Source organism: Mirounga angustirostris, unplaced genomic scaffold, assembly GCF_029215605.1.
Source record: "Mirounga angustirostris isolate CCGP_5_RB_7025 unplaced genomic scaffold, mMirAng1.0.hap1 SCAF_14, whole genome shotgun sequence".
Lineage (NCBI taxonomy): Eukaryota > Metazoa > Chordata > Mammalia > Carnivora > Phocidae > Mirounga > Mirounga angustirostris.
Window position 1 is genome coordinate 59,732,441 of NW_026991722.1, and position 18,144 is coordinate 59,750,584.

The 18,144-nt window shown below is 45.4% G+C and overlaps 1 pseudogene; it reads left to right on the top strand.

The window, feature by feature from the left end:
- Positions 1 to 4,699: 4,699 nt before the first annotated feature.
- On the top strand, positions 4,700 to 8,754 carry LOC123853280 (sodium channel protein type 10 subunit alpha-like; annotated as a pseudogene).
- The last annotated feature ends 9,390 nt before the right edge of the window (positions 8,755 to 18,144 follow it).

The window sequence follows — 18,144 nt, forward strand, 5'->3', positions numbered from 1 at the left end:
AATGACAGGTGCTTATGCCATTAGACCCCCTCCCACCACCACCACCACCATCAGGGCAAAGCCTAAGGACCTACAACATAGGAGAGGAATTTCCCTAGAATTAAGGAGGCATATATTCTAGTGACCAAGGCATTAGGATTTCTAAATCAAGGTATGGGGTTTGTATAAGTTACTAAAAAGTTCATAAGCACATAGTTTTGAAAACCTTTACGGGAGAAAAAAATGCTATGACCTTTGGATATACTTTACTTGGAAACAGTGGTCATAAATGTATCCCTATGGTCAATTCTGATAAGAAGTGTTATAATGAGGGGTGATAGGATGTTCAGACCTCTGTAGGGAGAGAGATTTCCTTCCAAATCCCTCATCAAATCAAGATATCTGGGGTTGAGTGAGCCTTAAGGCTCAGGGAGTACTCTGTCAGGCAGGAACAAGCTCAGAATTAAAAGATGCAGGTAAATGGCTGAGCCCAGCTAATCGGCATCAAGTCAGGGGAGGAGGATCCTAAGACTTACAGAGAAACAAGCAGCTGAGTCCCTGCTGGCCTTCAGTGGTGGCTGGACTGATGCTGAATCTACACTTGAACCAGAAAGTAAGGAGTCTGTGCTAGGGACGTCCCTTGGCAAAATCATGACAATTGTTAGTACCTTGCCCTACACACTGCTCAATCTCTCTATAACATCTCAGATTCTCCACTTTTATCAACTAATCCCACAGGCCACCATAACTTCCTCCTTTCAAGGAGGACAATTTCACTGGGATAGGATGAGCTGCATTTCAAAAAGGGACCCTGGAGAGGACACTATCTTAATACAAAGGTAGGAACCTAATGTTGAAATTCCAGACACTATAGTCGGAGTGGAAGTCAATGGCTGGGCAGGAAGACCTATGACAAAATCACCATTTCTCCTGATCAAGCCATAACCAAGACCTTCCAAGGTTGGCAATGGGGGAGGCTCGCCACATGGATAAGGGAAGTGAGACCTCACAGCCCAACTGTGTTTCTGAGATTCATCATCCCTTTAGATGGGAAGGGGGTGTATTACTAATTAACTACCAACACTGTTCTAGCTTTAGTGGAGGAATGTGGCTCTCTCCTTAATACTCTGTTCCAAGCATAGCCAACACTTTTTTCCTTTGTTCCCCTTATCATAGCCGAGGCAAGGCTGGAACGTTTAAACAAGACTTTGAAGTCTTAGGGGTCCCAAAGGGGAAATTAGCAGGGCAGGGGCCCAAGCAGCAACTGCATTTGGCTGATCTCCAGGGCCCACAAGTCTTGGCCCATCCTTGCTCCTGGCCAGCATCCATATGGCAGACAACATCTCGGCACCCACCACCCAGTGGGACAAGCCTGATCATCTGCCTTCCTCAAAGTCCAGAGCCAAGAAAGAAACACAAGCAAAAAGAGAAATCCCCACTCCTCCCTAAGATTTACCTTCCCAGATCCAACTCTCTTTTCACTAGATTATTGGCACTGGAATGCTCATCTTCTTCCTTTAGCAGTCCCAACAGATTGAGCTGGTCACATAAGCTGAGCATTGACACAGGAGTTTTGCCCCACAGGTGCATGGGTGCCATTTCACAGCAGGGTCAACCTGGGATACACACACACACATACACACACACACACTCACATTCCTCCTCACCACTGGCAAAGTTCAAGTTCTAAATTGTATGCTTCATCCATAGCAAAGACTACAGCTTCCACAAGACTGGGAAATTTTATTCTATGACATTCCCTGCTATAGAATTTACTAAAAGCAGGTTTCACGTACTTCACTTTATAGGAAAATAATAGGCTCTAGAATATCACATCATCAGTCACCCACTTCATCATCTCTGAGAGCACTGAGGGTTGCAAAGAAGTGAACCCTGCCCACAGGTTAAGCCAAGAGTAGCCAGCAAGCTGCTCCATTCCCCAGCATCCAAATATCCAGGGCAAACTCAATGCCTACAACTTAGTAATGTTGTCACCTGCTCTGTTTAATTAGAAGTTGTGTGGTCATGAATGGCCCTTTATTTTTTCACCATTTTCAGTGATGAAATGGAAGTTATTAGTGGCTCTTCAATCCCCCTCCCACTCCAGAAAAGACATGGGCCAGCAGTTATACCCAGAGCCACTGGGTCTGGTTCTTTGCTCTAACCCACAGGGTAGCAACCTCTCCCCACCTGGAAGCAGAAAGCAAGACCCAGCCTCTGTCACAGCCCTCCTCCCCATGTCTGCTTTGCAGCTCCTGTGAGCTCCCTGATGAGACTCATAACAGGGTCCTCTCTGCCTCCACTCATACAGAGTCTGGCACATAGTATACATTCAGTAATTGCCTGTTGTATAGAATAGAGTGGCCTTCTAATTTTATTTGAGGTGTGAGTAATTCAGAGCTGTCCCTCTGTCATCCATTCATTCATCTATTTACTGAGCATCTATTACATGCCATGTACTCAGCAGACACTGGGGATAGAGCAGTGAGCAACACCTACAAAATTCCTGCCCTCAAAGAGACTATAGTCCTGTGACATAGGAAAAAAATGTGTGTTATACACAATGAATCATGGAACACCACATCAAAAACTAATGATGTACTTAATGGTGACTAACATAACATAATAAACAAAATTCTAAAAAAAAAAATTAGCGAAAATCACACACATACCAATTCACAGGTTGGAGAGATTCCTAAGAGAGAAAGAATGGGGTGATGAGCAAAGGGTGCCTAGGCCTGAGACTTGAGGTGCTCTAACATTTAAGGGTTGCATAAAGAAGACTCAAAGCAGAATAGCCAGAAAGGCAAGAAAAGAACCAGGGAGGTAAGGCATGATGGAGACTAAGAAAGGAGAGTTTCAAGGTGGCAGGTGTGGCAAGCAATGCCAAACAAGTGCTCTTGGACTTACATTCTGGAGGTCATTGGTGATCTTAACGAGAACCATCTCAGTGGCAGGATGGGGACAAAAGCCATTTGGAGGTGAATTGGGAAGTGAATGGGAACAGTGATTGCACAAAATGCCTTCAAGAATTTGGCTGTGAACTACTGGGTATTTACCCCAAAGATAACAAAAGTAGGGATCCGAAAGGGTACGTGCACCCCAATGTTTATAGCAGCAGTGTCCACAATAGCCAAACTGTGGAAAGAGCCAAGATGTCCATCGACAGATGAATGGATAAAAAAGATGTGGTATATATATACAATGGAATATTATGCAGCCATCAAAAGGAATGAGATCTTGCCATTTCCAATGACGTGGATGGAACTGGAGGGTATTATGTTGAGCGAAATAAGTCAAACAGAGAAAGATATGTATCATATGACCTCACTGATATGAGGAATTCTTAATTGCAGGAAACAAACTGAGGGTTGCTGGAGTGGGGGGTGGGGTGGGAGCGATGGGGTGACTGGGTGATAGACACTGGGAAGCGTATGTGCTCTGGTAAGTGCTGTGAATTGTGCAGGACTGTTGAATCTCAGATCTGTACCTCTGAAACAAATAATGCAATATATGTTAAGAAAAAAAAAAAGAAGAAGAAGAAGGTAGCAGGAGGGGAAGAATGAAGGGGGGGAATCAGAGGGGTAGATGAACCATGAGAGATGATGGACTCTGAAAAACAAACTGAGGGTTCTAGAGAGGAGGGGGTGGGAGGATGGGTTAGCCTGGTGATGGGTATTGAGGAGAGCACATTCTGCATGGAGCACTGGGTGTTATGCACAAACAATGAATCATGGAACACTACATCTAAAACTAATGATGTAATGTATGGGGATAAGAATAAAAAAAAAAGAATTTGGCTGTGAAAGTAGGGGGAGAAGTAGGGTGGTAGCTGGAGGGAGATGTAAGGTTCAGAAGATTTTTTTTTTTCTTTAAGCTAGGAACAGCTAGGTCATTAGAGATTTAGCTAAGGAACCAAGAGGTAGTAGCCAAGAGTGGGCAAGTCTGGCCAAAAGCTCACTCCTCAGTAATGAAGCCAAAGGACCAGGAGGTTTGTAAGTGGCAGCAGTGAAGAAGAGGTGAAGGTGAACTACCTAGATGACACAAGCTTCAAAGGAGGAAGGGTTTTGCAAGATGCAAGAGGAGCAAAGGTTTGCAAGTTACAGTGGGAAACAAGAAGGACTCCAGGCCTACCCTCTTGTCCTGGTGTACCTGGGGTGGGGGAGAATGAGCAGCCACTGAGTTTGCAGTTCTTGAACTCATGCTCTGCAGGCACTATGGGAACACAATGTTAAATAAGACATGGCCTCATCCTCAAGGAGCTCACTATCTAGTAGAGAAGAAGAGAAGCACACATGAAATGCCAGAACTTAAGACTGACTACAAAGGCTGTGGGAGGAGAGAGGAAATAGGTAATGTGGTGTGATGTGATTAGGTGATTAGGGAGATCACCCTGGAAGGAGTAGGGCTTAAGAAAAATGGATCACTCAGGACGATTGGGATTTGGATAGCCAAGAGATGTGATGGGAAGAGCTTGCAAATGGTGCACCAGTGAGGAAAAAGTGCCTGGTGACTTCAAGGGGGTGGGAAAGGCAACAAGGACTTGAATTGAGGCATTGAAGGAGAATCAACTAAGAATAAGATTTTGGAAGGAGTAAGGACAGGACTTGGCTTCTGTTTGGATGTGGTGTGAGGAAGATAAGAGCTAGATTTTATAAAGCCATCTGTGGAGAAGGCAGCCTCTCCAGATGCCTCTTGTAGGTTGGCCAGAAAGGCCCTGATGGACCATCTCTTGTTTTCTCAGAGCAAGTACCAGGGCTTTGTCTTTGACATTGTGATCAGACAAGCTTTTGACATTATTATCCTGGTCCTCATCTGCCTCAACATGATCACCATGATGGTGGAGACTGATGAGCAGTGTGAAGAAAAGACAAAAATCCTTAACAAAATCAGTCAGTTCTTTGTGGCTGCCTTCACGGGTGGGTATGTCATGAAGTTGTTCGCCTTGCGGCATCGCTACTTCACCAACGGCCGGAATGTGTTTGACTTCATTGTCGTGGTCCTCTCCATTTGGAGTAAGTGGGCTCACAGGTGGTGGGGAAGCCCAGACTCTGCTTGGGGTTGTTTGGGCTGTTTTTTTTTTTTTTTTTTCAAAACCAAGAGGGCAACCAACAAACTTTTTCAATATACATTATATGTTAGAGGAGCCCAGTATTTGCTGCTTTCCAAGAGCAGCAGATTTAAAATGCCCCTGTCCTCTCTGTGAAATGGAGAGTTTCCACTGGCATTCTCCATGTTGTCACAAAGTGTTTATAGACACCTACTGTGTGCATAGCCCATTGCCTGAACTTTGGGGCTGATGGGGACAGTCAGTCACTCCTCCAGAGAATATAAGATGATGGAACTTCCATTGGGCCTTATCTTGATGGTCTTCAAAGAGGAGAATGGGTGGTATGATGTGAGGTGAGTCAGTAAATACTTTCTGGAAAAGGAGGTGGTTGCCAGAAGAGTGAGCAAAGACTAAGAGTGTTCAAAGGAGATTCTTAAGTCAAGGATCTGCAGTTAAATCTTTATATAACTGTCTGCTTAGGGAATGTGCGTGATAGACAAGTCCAAGATCAATGCCAAGAGATCAGCGCTCTTACGCATAGTCTGGGTGTTTGAATAATAGGCCCAGTATTTGGGGGCCAATGAGTGTTCAGAGAAAACTCATAAAGTCAGAAGCTAAAGTGGGGAATGGAGCCACTACAGTTGAGTGCTTGCTGACTTCTGAGAACTGGGCTGGGCTCCTTGGATCTTCACAACAGCTCTCTGAAGGAGTGTTATTATCTTCATTTTATACATTTAAAATTGAGCCTTACAGATTAAGAAAGTTATGCAAAGTCATACAGTTTGTAAAGGGTAGAGCTGAATTTTGACCAGGCTAATGTCCTTCAAATGAACTAGCTGCCTTCTACCAACAACCAAGAGAATGTCCTCAGCCTTCTTGTGGTTTAGGCAAAGTTTAGCCCTACAAAGGCCAAATGACAGTGCATCAGCTTTACTTTGCATTATAAATATATCCTGACCTGTTATATCATGACCTGCTTACTTTTCACGTCAGAGCATAGCTGTAGATTTAATTTTCCATTGATTTACCTTCAAGAGCTAACAGCATCTCAATATAACTTGGCAGCACTTCATCAATCTCCCCACCCTGGTGCTGAAACACAGCCTTGGGTTGTATTTTTTTTGTTTGGGAGGTTAACATTTATTTTTGTTTTCTGTTTTGTTTTATTTTCCTGTTGCTCCTGGTTTTGTGTGGGAGGTTTGTTTTGTTTGTTTGCTTTCCAAAGTGAGAAACTCTAAAGGTCATTTTGACATTACAGTAGAGAAAAGAGCTTGCTTATGTGACTTCCCATAACAACACTATAGAAATAAAATATACTCAAAGTACTCCATTCTATGATGGGGACACCTTAACTACCAGTTCCTATGACCTACACAGCAACATCATCCCTTGGTTAGAAATCAGTCATAGAGACACCTGGAAAACAAGCGAAAGAATCCACCTCTTCATCCTTCTGCCCTCTCTCTCTCCCTTTCTTCCTTCCCACTAGCAAGACATGAATTGAGTATCTAATTGTTACAAGTATGAAGACTCATACTCCCTTGAAGTATTATGTAGACTTGTTGGCTGGCAGAATCTTAGTAGGTTATATAGACACATACCCCACGCTGTGGAAAAATATCCCAGTTAAACTTGCTTTAAGAGAGGGACTTTCATAAACATTTTATAATACAATATTATAATTACTTCCCAGACGTCGTCCCATTTCCTTCCGCCTTCCAACACAATACTGTGACCATCTATATTCATATGACAAAAGGCAAGTAGGGGAAGAGGGTCAAGGGAACCCTGGCAAGGAGAGAGAGCTTGCCACCACACTCCTCACCATTTGTCCTGAGAGACTTTGAATCCTGTCTGACCTAAAGTCCTCATCTTATCTTTCGTGGTCCCAATAGGCATCCGCGGCCCCAAGATCAAGCTTCACAAATCTTCAAGTTAGATATCATATAGGAAGACATATACATTCTTCATCTTTCCAACTTTGTTCATAGTTGGGGGGTGGGAGGGCCATAACTGACCCTAAACAAGCCCATCCCCAGGCCCTAACATAGAGTTCAAATGCAGCTGGAGATGAATGAAACAAATAAAAGCCATTATGCAGACAGCTGGCCATTCAAAGCCTGTGTACTTTAGCTGTCAGCAAGTTGCCCGACTCTTCAGGCCCCCTTATAATTAATACCAGGCTCTGTACAGTTATCACAGGACCATGTGCCAGGAACTGAGTCAATCTTCACAATAGGAGATGGGGAGATGAATCACAGGGGATCCTGGCCTTCACAGAGCACAGGACCAGGAAAAGGTGGAGGAAAAAGCATGTCCCAAGGCTGAATTCTCAGGGAAGAGTAGGGCCTGTGTCATAGACTGTACCAGACAAGGGCTGTGTACATGTGGAAGAAGGTGCACTCCCTTCCACTTAAACTAGGCTGCAGAAGATAGGGCTTTGACCATGAAGGCTGACGAAGAAGGCTCATGCTTGCAAATACTAATTAGATCATTTCCCCCTCTTCTAAGCGCCTGACATTTTCTGCAGTTCTTACATCACTTGAAAATTACTTCTCCCCAACATTCTTCTGAGTCACCCACCTGGCCTGAATTGGTCACATCCTCAGGCTGATACAAGCAGCCAAGGGAATCCGCACACTGCTCTTTGCCCTCATGATGCCCCTGCCTGCCCTCTTCAACATAGGGCTGCTGTTCTTCCTTGTCATGTTCATCTACTCCATCTTCGGCATAGCCAGCTTCCCCCATGTAAGCGGGGAGGCTGGCATCGATGACATGTTCAACTTCCAGACCTTCGCCAACAGCATGCTGTGCCTCTTCCAGATCACCACACAAGCTGGCTGGGATGGTCTCCTCAGCCTTATCTTCAACACAGGACCCCCTTTCTGTGACCCCAATCTGCCCAACAGCAATGGCTCCTGGGGGAACTGTGGGAACCCAGCCATGGGCATCCTCTTCTTCGCCATGTACATCATCATCTCCTTCCTCATCGTGGTCAACATGTACACTGCTGTGATTCTGGAGAACTTCAATGTGGCCACGCAAGAGAGCAGTGAACATTTGAGTGAGGATGACTTTGACATGTTCTATGAGACCCGGGAGAAGTTCGACCCAGAGGCCCCTCAGGTTATTACCTTTTCTGCCTCTCAGCCTTTGCAGACACCCTTTCAGGCCCCCTGCGAATCCCAAAACCCAATCGGAATCTATTAATCCAGATAGACCTACCCTTGGTCCCTGGAGATAAGATTCACTGTTTGGACATTCTTTTTGCCTTCACTAAGAATGTTCTGGGAGAATCTGGGGAGTTGGATTCTCTGAAGGCAAATATTGAAGAGATGTTTATGGCAAATAATGTTTCAAAAACATCTTATGAACCAACAGCAACCACCCTCTGGTGGAAGCAGGAAGACATTTCAGCTACTGTCATTCAAAAGGCCTATTGGAGCTATATGTTAGACCGCTCCATGACAATCTCCAACCCCCCAGGTGTGTCCAGGGCTGAGGAGGAGGCTGTGTCACCCCCAGGTGCAGCCTTTGTTGTAATCATGGCAAATGAAAATTGCACACTCCCAGACAAATCTGAAACTGCATCTACCACATCCTTCCCACCATCCTACGACAGTGTCACTAGAGGCCTTAGTGATCGAGTCAACATGAGCACATCCAGCTCAATGCAGAATGAAGATGAAGCTACCAGTAAGAAAGCAACTGTCCCTGGGCCCTAGTGAGGACACTCCAGCATGGACCTAACCAGTTCTGATGTGACCTTCTGCTCTGTGGTAACTCTTTCCCACTAAAGGTGGCACCCAGTTACCACCTCATCAATGCATGCCACCGGTCACAGTGTCAGAACTGGGCAGAGAAAGCATTTGGTGCCCACCTTTGGAGAAGTCCTCAAAACCAACAGGAGTCAGAAGCCAAGAGCATCTCCACTGTGACAACCCTTTTGAATTTCGATATCCAGTGATGTATTCTCTTACTTTCCAGAAAATGTCTCTGGTCCTTTTATTTTAATTGTTGACCAGAGCCTCCATTTATTGTGATAAACTTCTCAGGACCAGAACTTCCAAAGATATATGGCAAGGATGTTGCTGAAGGTCCAAGTTAGTCCTCTGTGAAACACAACACTGAGATTGACAATGTTATTTAGGATCCTGCATGACTGCATGTTGAGAGCTGCCAGACAATTGTTCCTGCCCAAGGTAACCTGTGGTCTATGTCATGAAAGGCTTTTGAGATATCCATTAAAATTAATATTTGTAAAGGTGTATCAAGACCAATGTAACATCTTAAAGAATCATTTTTAAAAGTTATGTGATACTGACATTGTGTCATAAATCACTTCTTCATTTCCAGCATTACTGATATTATTTTGCAGTTTGAGCTTGAATCTGGACGGAGCAGGAAGGAGCACTGTCCTGAAAGTTTGTTCTAATCCTAAGTATTCCACCAACTGCCATGCTGCCTGCACCACACTCTTTCCCCTCTGAACCTCAGTTTCCCCACTTGTGAAAGTGGTGGGAGGTGGGAGACAAAACGGACACTCTCTATAGCCCTTCATTTCTTGTTTTAGAACAACTCATCAGTGCTCTGCACCAATTTAGATAAGGAAAACACTCTCTCCTGAAGTTACAATGGCCAGACCTTTCTGCTATGTAGCTAAAGAGGTAGCTTTTGGATACATTCCAGAACCTGTTTCACATCTCATAGTCAGGCTTTAAGAAGGACGGTTTTCACATTCTCCTTGGGCCAAGATTCCAAAATTAGTATAATCAAAAGAAAAGGGACATTATGAAAAAGATGATCTGAAAGATAAAATGCATTTCAATATTTTCTTAAATACATCATGCAAATGTTATTAAGTACCTATTATATGACAGGCACACTCTAAGCACAAGAGATAATGGAAACTAAGCCCCAAATGATTAATTGGATTTATGCAGTGAGTGGAGAAAGGGTTGTCAGAAAAGAATATTCAGGCCGAAGAATGTGGTGGGTTGTAAGATGAAGGAGAGCAAGGAGTTTGTGTGACAACATATGACGTAAAAGATCATAATGACAGCCATGATCTTCTATCAGCCCTTGGGACATTTCCTGCTACAATAACAAGGATTGGGTCAATTTGTTGACATATATTTGATCACTTCATAAGATTTCCCATTTGTATAATGACAAAGCCTCGTGACTAGTCCACCACACATGCCTCATGGGTACAGATTTTCTGAGGTCTTGGTCTCCTTTCTCTGTCATTGTTGGCCCATCAGAGGCTGAAAGGCTGTCAAGATGTTTGTTGGGGTTTGTCAACACCCAAAGATGTAGGTTAATAAGACAATGATGGAACAGCTGAGGACTGGGCTGTCCCAGTATAAGTCAGATGTTCTCCAGGTGTGTGGTTTGTATCTTAAGGATGAGTTCAACAGAATGGCTCTTCCTCATAGGTTGCACTGAACAAAGGAGCACAGATATCGATGGTGCTGCTTCTTCAACATCAAAATCGCATGCAGTGAATGAAAATGCCATCTAAGACAGCTGGATGGACAAAGAGCTTGGGGACTGGCTTATTTTTATGTTATGTGGAAGAATTAAATGTACCCAATCATCAGACTAGTTTTATTAAGTAGATATTATTCTCAAAGAGATTCTTGATACATTTTTTGTCCCAGGCTGTAAGTTGAATTGTGCACCACCCCCCGCCCCCACCAAAGAAAAAGTTCTGTTGAAGTTCTAAACCATGCTAATAATGGTCACATGCAAATGGGGCCTTATTTGGAAATAGAGTGCAGATGAATCAATCAAATAAAACACAGTCATACAGGATTTAAGTGGATTAAATGGGCCCTAATCCAATGATAAATGTCTTTAAAACATGAGGGAAATTTGGACATAAACACACGGGGAGAAGAATGCCATGTGAACACACACGCAGAGTGAGAAGGCAGCTTTGTGAAGACAGAGGCAGAAGTTGGAGTGATGTGGTTGCAAGCCAAGGAATGCCAAGTATTGCTGGCAAGTAAAAAAACTAGAAAAGGGCAAAGAAGGATTCTTCTCTGGAACCTTCAGAGACAGCATAGCCCTATCAATACCCTGATTTCAGACTCTGGCTTCCAGAACTGGGATAGAATACATTCCTATTATTTTAAGCCACCTAGTTTGTAGTACTTGGTTACAGCAGCTAGCAAACTAACACGCCCCACATTTACTTCCATACAGATGCATTTCCCAAATTATGATGGCAGCCACTGGAAAAGTGACGCAATATGCACAGCTTGCATTGCCCAGAGTTTTCAGAAATTTATTTAGTGCAAATGCAGGCTTAGCCCTTGAATATTTCACTAGATCTAGTTTCAAAGTTCAGCTGGTGGTCCAATTACAAGAGAGGAGCAAATCTGAGAGGTCCAGGGCAGATGGAGGGTCAGAGCTAGCTTCTCAGCCTCACCCATAGGAGATGGCACTAGAATCTCTCTGACCCAGATTATGTGAGTCTACCTGAATGCTGAAGGCAAACAAGAGGCAGAACAGTGGTCTGACTGTATAAATATCTGGAACCTGCAGGATCCTTAAAATGTCTCCACCATAAACACTACCCTGACTTTTTTTTGTTAAGATTTTATTTATTTATTTGACAGAGAGAGAGAGCACAAGCAGGGGGAGTGGCATGAAATATCTTATCCTTCTAATGGGTTTAGGGCATGAAAATTTCCCAAGGACACCCCACTCCAGCTCAGGAAGCGGAGGAGGCCACGTCCTGTAAGGTCACCGCCATGGCCCGGACTGTGGTTCTTCTCCGGTGCCTCACTAAAGGCTCTGCTCAGATGAAGGGACTCTGCAACTGTGGTGGGACACATAACAACAGTGTCTCAGGGTGACGCTTGTCTCCCATAACAGCGCTCATCTCCCTTTGGTTTTAGGGGAAGGTTGTCAGATTGTGGTGACCCAGGAGCCATCACTGGCAGTGTCTCTAAGAGGGATGGTCATACTCACTTGTGGTCCTAGGCTTGGGTAAGTCTCTACCAGTAACTGCCCTGGCTGGTACTAGCAGATCCCAGGCTGGTTTCCCCACACCCTTATCTACTGGATAAAGAACCATCCCTCTGAGGTCCCTGATCACTTCTCTGGATCCATCTCTGGGAACAAAACCACCCTTACCATGGCTGGGGCTCAGCCTGAGGATGAGGCCAACTATCACTGTGCTATGTGGGTAGTGGTGTGTACGGAGAGATTCAAATCTATGGGAGAGTGCAGCCAGAACTTCTCACGGGCTCAGAATGGCTCAGCCCTTAGAGGCAGGAGAGAACATGACAGGGTGGATAGTTAATACCACCATGGGAAGTGAGACTCTCTGGCCCCATTTTCCTGTCCAGTGGTCCATCACCATGTGCCCCATTCCATCTCTCCCAGGGTGTGTCCATCTCTCCAGTGTGATTCTCCAAGACTGGGATTCCTCTCTCATTGCTTAGATTGATGGGGAGGGGGCTCAGATCCAAAATATATCCCCAAACAATGAGACTCATTTACCTCACTGCTCCTTGTGAGATGCTCCTTATTCAAGTGCATCAACAAACATGCCTTCAGAAGTATATTGCAATAAAGGGCGCCTGGGTGGCTCAGTTGGTTAAGCGACTGCCTTCGGCTCAGGTCATGATCCTGGAGTCCCAGGATCGAGTCCCGCATCGGGGTCCCTGCTTGGCAGGGAGTCTGCTTCTCCCTCTGACCCTCCTCCCTCTCATGCTCTCTGTCTCTCATTCTCTCTCTCTCAAATAAATAAATAAAATCTTTAAAAAAAAAAAGAAGTATATTGCAATATGGGCCTCAAGAAGCAAGAAATGTCTCATATACACAACCTGAAATTATACCTAAAGGACCTTGAAAAAGACCAGCAAATAAAGCCTAAATCAAGCAGGAGAGGGGAAATAATAAAGTTTAGAGCAGAAATCAAGATATAGAAATAAAAATAAAATAAGTAGAACAGATCAATGGAACAGGAGCTTGTTCTATGAAAGAATTAACAGACTTGATAAACCCCTGGCCAGACTTATCAAAAAGAAAAGAGAAAGGACCCAAATAAATAAGATCATGAATTTGGGTAATGTCCAGAGCAGAAGGGCGGGCTGGGCTGTGTGCTGTGAGGTGGTAATGATTTCCTCAACTGCTGGGGGGGCCTGAAGGCTGGCCTCGCAGGTAAGTGGCTCCACCTGGTGTTAAGTCCTGATTTACCTGGCTGGTTAATGGGCCCGAGGAGCGTGACCGGGCTAATGGAATGTGCGGGTGGCTGCTGGTGGGTTAGGGACTGCTAAGGCAACAGTGACCCCAGGAAATAAAATAGCAAGCAGGCGGGAAGGTCCTGCACGTGAGAGTCCCCACTTCCATCTGGATACGAGGAAACCACTGGCTGCCAATTCATTCGAGGAGACTCATGAGCACTGATGACCCGCCGTGCTTCCCGGGAGACTCCTGGTAGTTAGAGCCAATATCCCTGAAGATATTGGCCCGTGTCTGCCCCCCCCCGTGGCCCCCACCTCCACCGGCCTCTGCCGCTCACGTGCACCCCAGGCTTTGAAAGCAGGTCTTTTCTTGGTCACTAGCAGCAGCATGGGAAGTGCTCCACACCCTTGCTCAGCGGCCGCACTCCATGGCTCCCTGGCTCCCCTCCAAGTCCCACCACTTCTGGAAAGGCCTCTGCTCTCCTCCATCCTCCTGTCTCAGAAGGGGGTCAGAGGGCATCCCCCAAACGGTGTCACAGAAGATCCTTCTTGACCCTCGACATCCTTGCAGCTTCAGAATGTGTGGCTGAGGGACCGCATCCCTGCTCTCTCCACCTCCCACCACAGAGCAGGCTGTGCCTGGGGCCTGCTGGGGTCACGGGGCAGCAGACGGGCAGCAGCTTGACCCGGCCTATCCCAGGAGTGGTGCTGACCAGAGCAAGTGGCTCATTTGCTCCCGCGCTCTTGGCCGCACACCCCCAACACCCCAGAGGTACCTCCTTGTGCTTTGTAGCAAAATCAAAACAACAAAATAGAAGGACCCAGAATGTAGTTGGGTCCATTTACCTGCACAGGTGCTTTTGGTCTGTGGCTTGCTTGTCCCTGTCAGAGCAGGGCTCTTACCTGAGCACAGGTAGGCCGATGACCGTGCCTGCCACAGGGTATCTGGAAAAGTTGCCGCCCCATTTCCTGTCCTCTCCAGTGTTATTTGCGCTGTTGTGCCGGATACTGGTCTGATCCGCTTAATCGGAGGGTGAGTGCAGACCCCACCTGTCTCTGGCCAGGGTGCCTGGCTGTCCCAGGAAGCAGTGCAGGAACCCCCAGTGAGTCACCCCTCCCCCACCTGGCCCCAGGTCCCCACCCTCTCCTTTCTGTCTCTGCTTCTGGGTCCTCCAGGTGCCTTTGAAGGTTTGCTGCCTGCAGAGCACATGCCTCCTGCAGGAGGGGAGTGCCCCCAGGGCATCAGGGGACAGAGCCTTGGCTTGGGACTGGCGCTTGAAGATGGCACTCTTCCTGGGGAGTAGCTACTAGGCTGTAGGCATGTGATAGACCACATCTCTTGAGCAAAGGCTGGTATCCCAGGAGTTTCTAACTCAGCCGGCTGAGACTTTTCCCCAGGCAAGATCCCAGTCCTGGTGCCTTTCCTAGGTGCCCGGCTCACTTGCCCCCATGCGACAGAGCTGTCCCGAGGATGCAAAGGAAGGTTCAGGAGTGCCTCGTGGACATGCTGCCTTCCTTTTGGCTTTGAGTGCATGTGTCTGAGAAAAGAGATTTGCTTCAAAAGCCGAGAGAGCCCGAGGTGCAGACCCATCACTGCCTGCATCCAAGGAGTGCAGCGTTTCCCTGTGGCTCGTGGCCACCCTCGGGGACCCACAGCCACGTGTCTCACCCGGAAGGAAGGCATGCGACCACCTTGCACCTTACCGCACTGGCCTCTGCTGGGGCTGGCAGGACTGCAGGCTCTGAGGTGTGGGAGGATGGTGACCCCAAGGCCTTCTCTTTGCAGGTGGGGAAGAGAGACCCAGAGAGAGTGAAGGAATGGTTCCGCTGGTTGCCTTAAGCAAGAGGGGCTATATTTACATCCCTGCGGGCAGGACAGGCTCCTCAGGCTCTGTTTAGAGAAATCCCGAACTCAGGAACAATTCAGAACGTGTTTGCACTATCCGGTGTTCCTTTTCCCGAGACCTTTGGCAAACCGCCCCTTTGAGGTTCAGATATTTTCTGCTCAATCCCACTAGCAGGTGAATTTTCTCAATTTTCTGGGAAGTCTGAATAAGATGTACTCAGCTGCTAGATGTTACTGAGAATAAAAACAAAGCGTCTTTTCACCATCAGTGTCTGCCCACAACAGCTTTTGACAGCCTGGGTTCTGAATATTAAGTTTTCCCAGCGTTTCAGTTCTTTTTAAAATAGCATTTCCTGGTTCATCTCCACCTTGAACCTGAGGTTTGTGCAGAGATTCATCTTAGCTGACATTCAGAACTCCTTTTAGAGGCAAGAGATCTTGAAACTATTTGAATTCAACGGTTAGAAGCCTTCAAAGAAACAAAAAAGAAAGTTCAGTGCATTCTACTTTGCAGGAGAGAGAGGAAAAGCATGAGGAACAGAATTTACCCCGAGGATTCATTAAAAGACGGCAATGCATTCAGCTGGATGTTCCCTCCTTAGGCAGCTACCTGCACAGTGCTGGGATGTCCATCCCCCTAACTCCTTTGGGCTCGCTCCAGAAACATGGTTATCTTATAAAGCTTCAGTGACCTTTTCCCTATACAAATTAAGGCAAAGAAGTGAACTAAAATATTTAAATGAGAAAGTTGAAAAGGAGAATTTTCTGGGTAGCTCCACTTTTCCAGAAGATTCTACCCATCCAGATTGTGCTGTCATCTGTGTGTCCCCACACACTGTGGTTTCAAGGTGAAGTCTGGCCTCACAGTTTCGTGGTCAGCTCAGCACCACAAGTCTAAGGAAGTGGAACAGAATGCTTTGGGGTTCCTTATTGAACTGGTGATCTTTGGTGCTGTGACTGATGGGTCCATCCTTCGAATCCTTACTGGAACAGGTACAGAGGAAAGCTGACTCCCAGGAACCAGCCCCCTTAGGTTGCCCTTCAGATGACACCGTCCCAACAAAACGCCATAAAGACAGGTATTTCTGGAGAGCCGAGAAGCATGGTTTGCTCTTTGTGATCAAGCTGGTTCTGGTGGGTCACCTCATGCTAAGTATCAGATATTAAAGTACCTGGTTTTGTCAATACCTGTACCATTTAAAGAAATTCTCAGAAAACAAGGACACATGGAACATCTCAGGAAATTCATTAATTCACCTCAAATCTTCCTCCTTCCATTCCTATGTAATGCTGAGAGCCAGTTGCTAAAAATCAAACAAATGCACATGTTGAAGATATCAACCAGTAGGAGACAACTTTGGGGGGACCTTTAAATAAAGTGTATTCAGATGTGTTTGAATTATGCATTGGTGAAGACATTCAGAATTTCCATGACTGTAGCAACAATGATTACTGTTTGTTCTTAAGGGCAACACAGGTTTCCAAGATTTTGTTTTGTTTTGTTTGTTTTTGCTACAAAGCTAGGCTTTGCAAGACAAACATGCTTATCCTTTAGAGACATGGGATTTAAAAATCTCTAAATAAAATGCCAACTTCACAAAGAATTTGTGAGTGTATTTTTATTTTTCCTGATTTTGTGATCTTTCCCATTGCTGTGGGAAGAATGCCCGAGGTTGCTGCATTTCTGGGGATGAAAAATCCTAAGCGACTCTCCTATTCAGGAAACTTGGGGTGTGGGCAAGCTCCCTTACTTGAATGAAAAGAAGTTCCAGTTTTGAATCCTGGGTCTGCAGTTAACTAGCTTGTAGACTTTAGGGAAGTCATTGTCTTCATCTGTAAAATGCTGGAAAGGAACACCTGTCTCATGGGGTTCTGGCACTGTGAAATCCAACGATGCAACTTATTTCTTTCAACTGTGGCCACACCACATGTAGGATCCTACAGCACCCTAAAATCTCTTTGAATCAGAAAGTAAAGAAGAAGAGGAAAATAAAAGATCACCCTTCTCCTGCCCACCATATGGCCAATGACCAATAAGTGATATGCTTGATGCTGAAAGATGCGCACCAGCCTTCAAGGTTCAGATGGGCCCTTTGGACAATAATCCTTCATCAGTGGATGTGTATTCATCCATCACAGGCACATCCTGCCTGGTTGTCTCTCTGTGATGCTAGCAGGCATTGATGATCATTGCTACAGCTGTTACTTCATGAGGGAGTGATGTGGTCATAGTCTTTTTCTATAATTTCTTTACTTAATTAGTTGGAGTATCTTCATAAAAAGAAACTTCCCCTCAGTTACTATGAAAAAGCAGGGTAGATGCTTGATTCTTTCCCTCCTTTTGCAGTTTGCAAAGTAATGCATTGATTTGCTAGCCCCCTCAAAAGCTGACTGATGAGTTTTTAAAGGTGTCATCATAAACTCATAGATGTAAATATTCCTGGTGGGTTCCAATCCATTGCAGCTTTGCTTTGATCAATGATCCAGTTGTCTCATCTTTGGGCAGTGGGAGCCTCTCCTGGCCCCTTTTGATCCCACACAAGTGGTCTTGAGATCTTCCTTGCTTCTGGCTGCCAGAAGACATTCCAGGCTCATCCTGTACATTTCCCTCTCCACACCTGGACTCGGCCATTTCCCCAAGTAATCCTGGTTTCTTTCAGTGGGAAATGGTGTTGGGAGATCAATGGGCCCTTGGCGCGCTCAGTGCTGCTGGGTGGTCTTTGTGTCTAGGATTTTCAGCAGAGCCCATAATTTTTTATGTTGCTATTGTTTTTAAAGATGAAATGCATCATGAATCCATTCTGTTATTTCCAATTTAAGTTCAGGACCAATTCAGGTTTATTTAAACAGATTGATCTTAGATTCCTCTTTGCTAGTATTATATTTAGGGCATTTGCATTGATACTCACAAGTGAGGTTGGTCTGTAGTTTGCTCTTTGGAGTATTCTTTATCAGGTTTGGGAATAAATGTTATGCTTGCTTAATGGAAAGACTTTAGAATTTTCTTTATTGCTTAGGATCTAGACTAATTTATGTGGCAGTGGGATTATTTAATCTCTAAAGGTTTG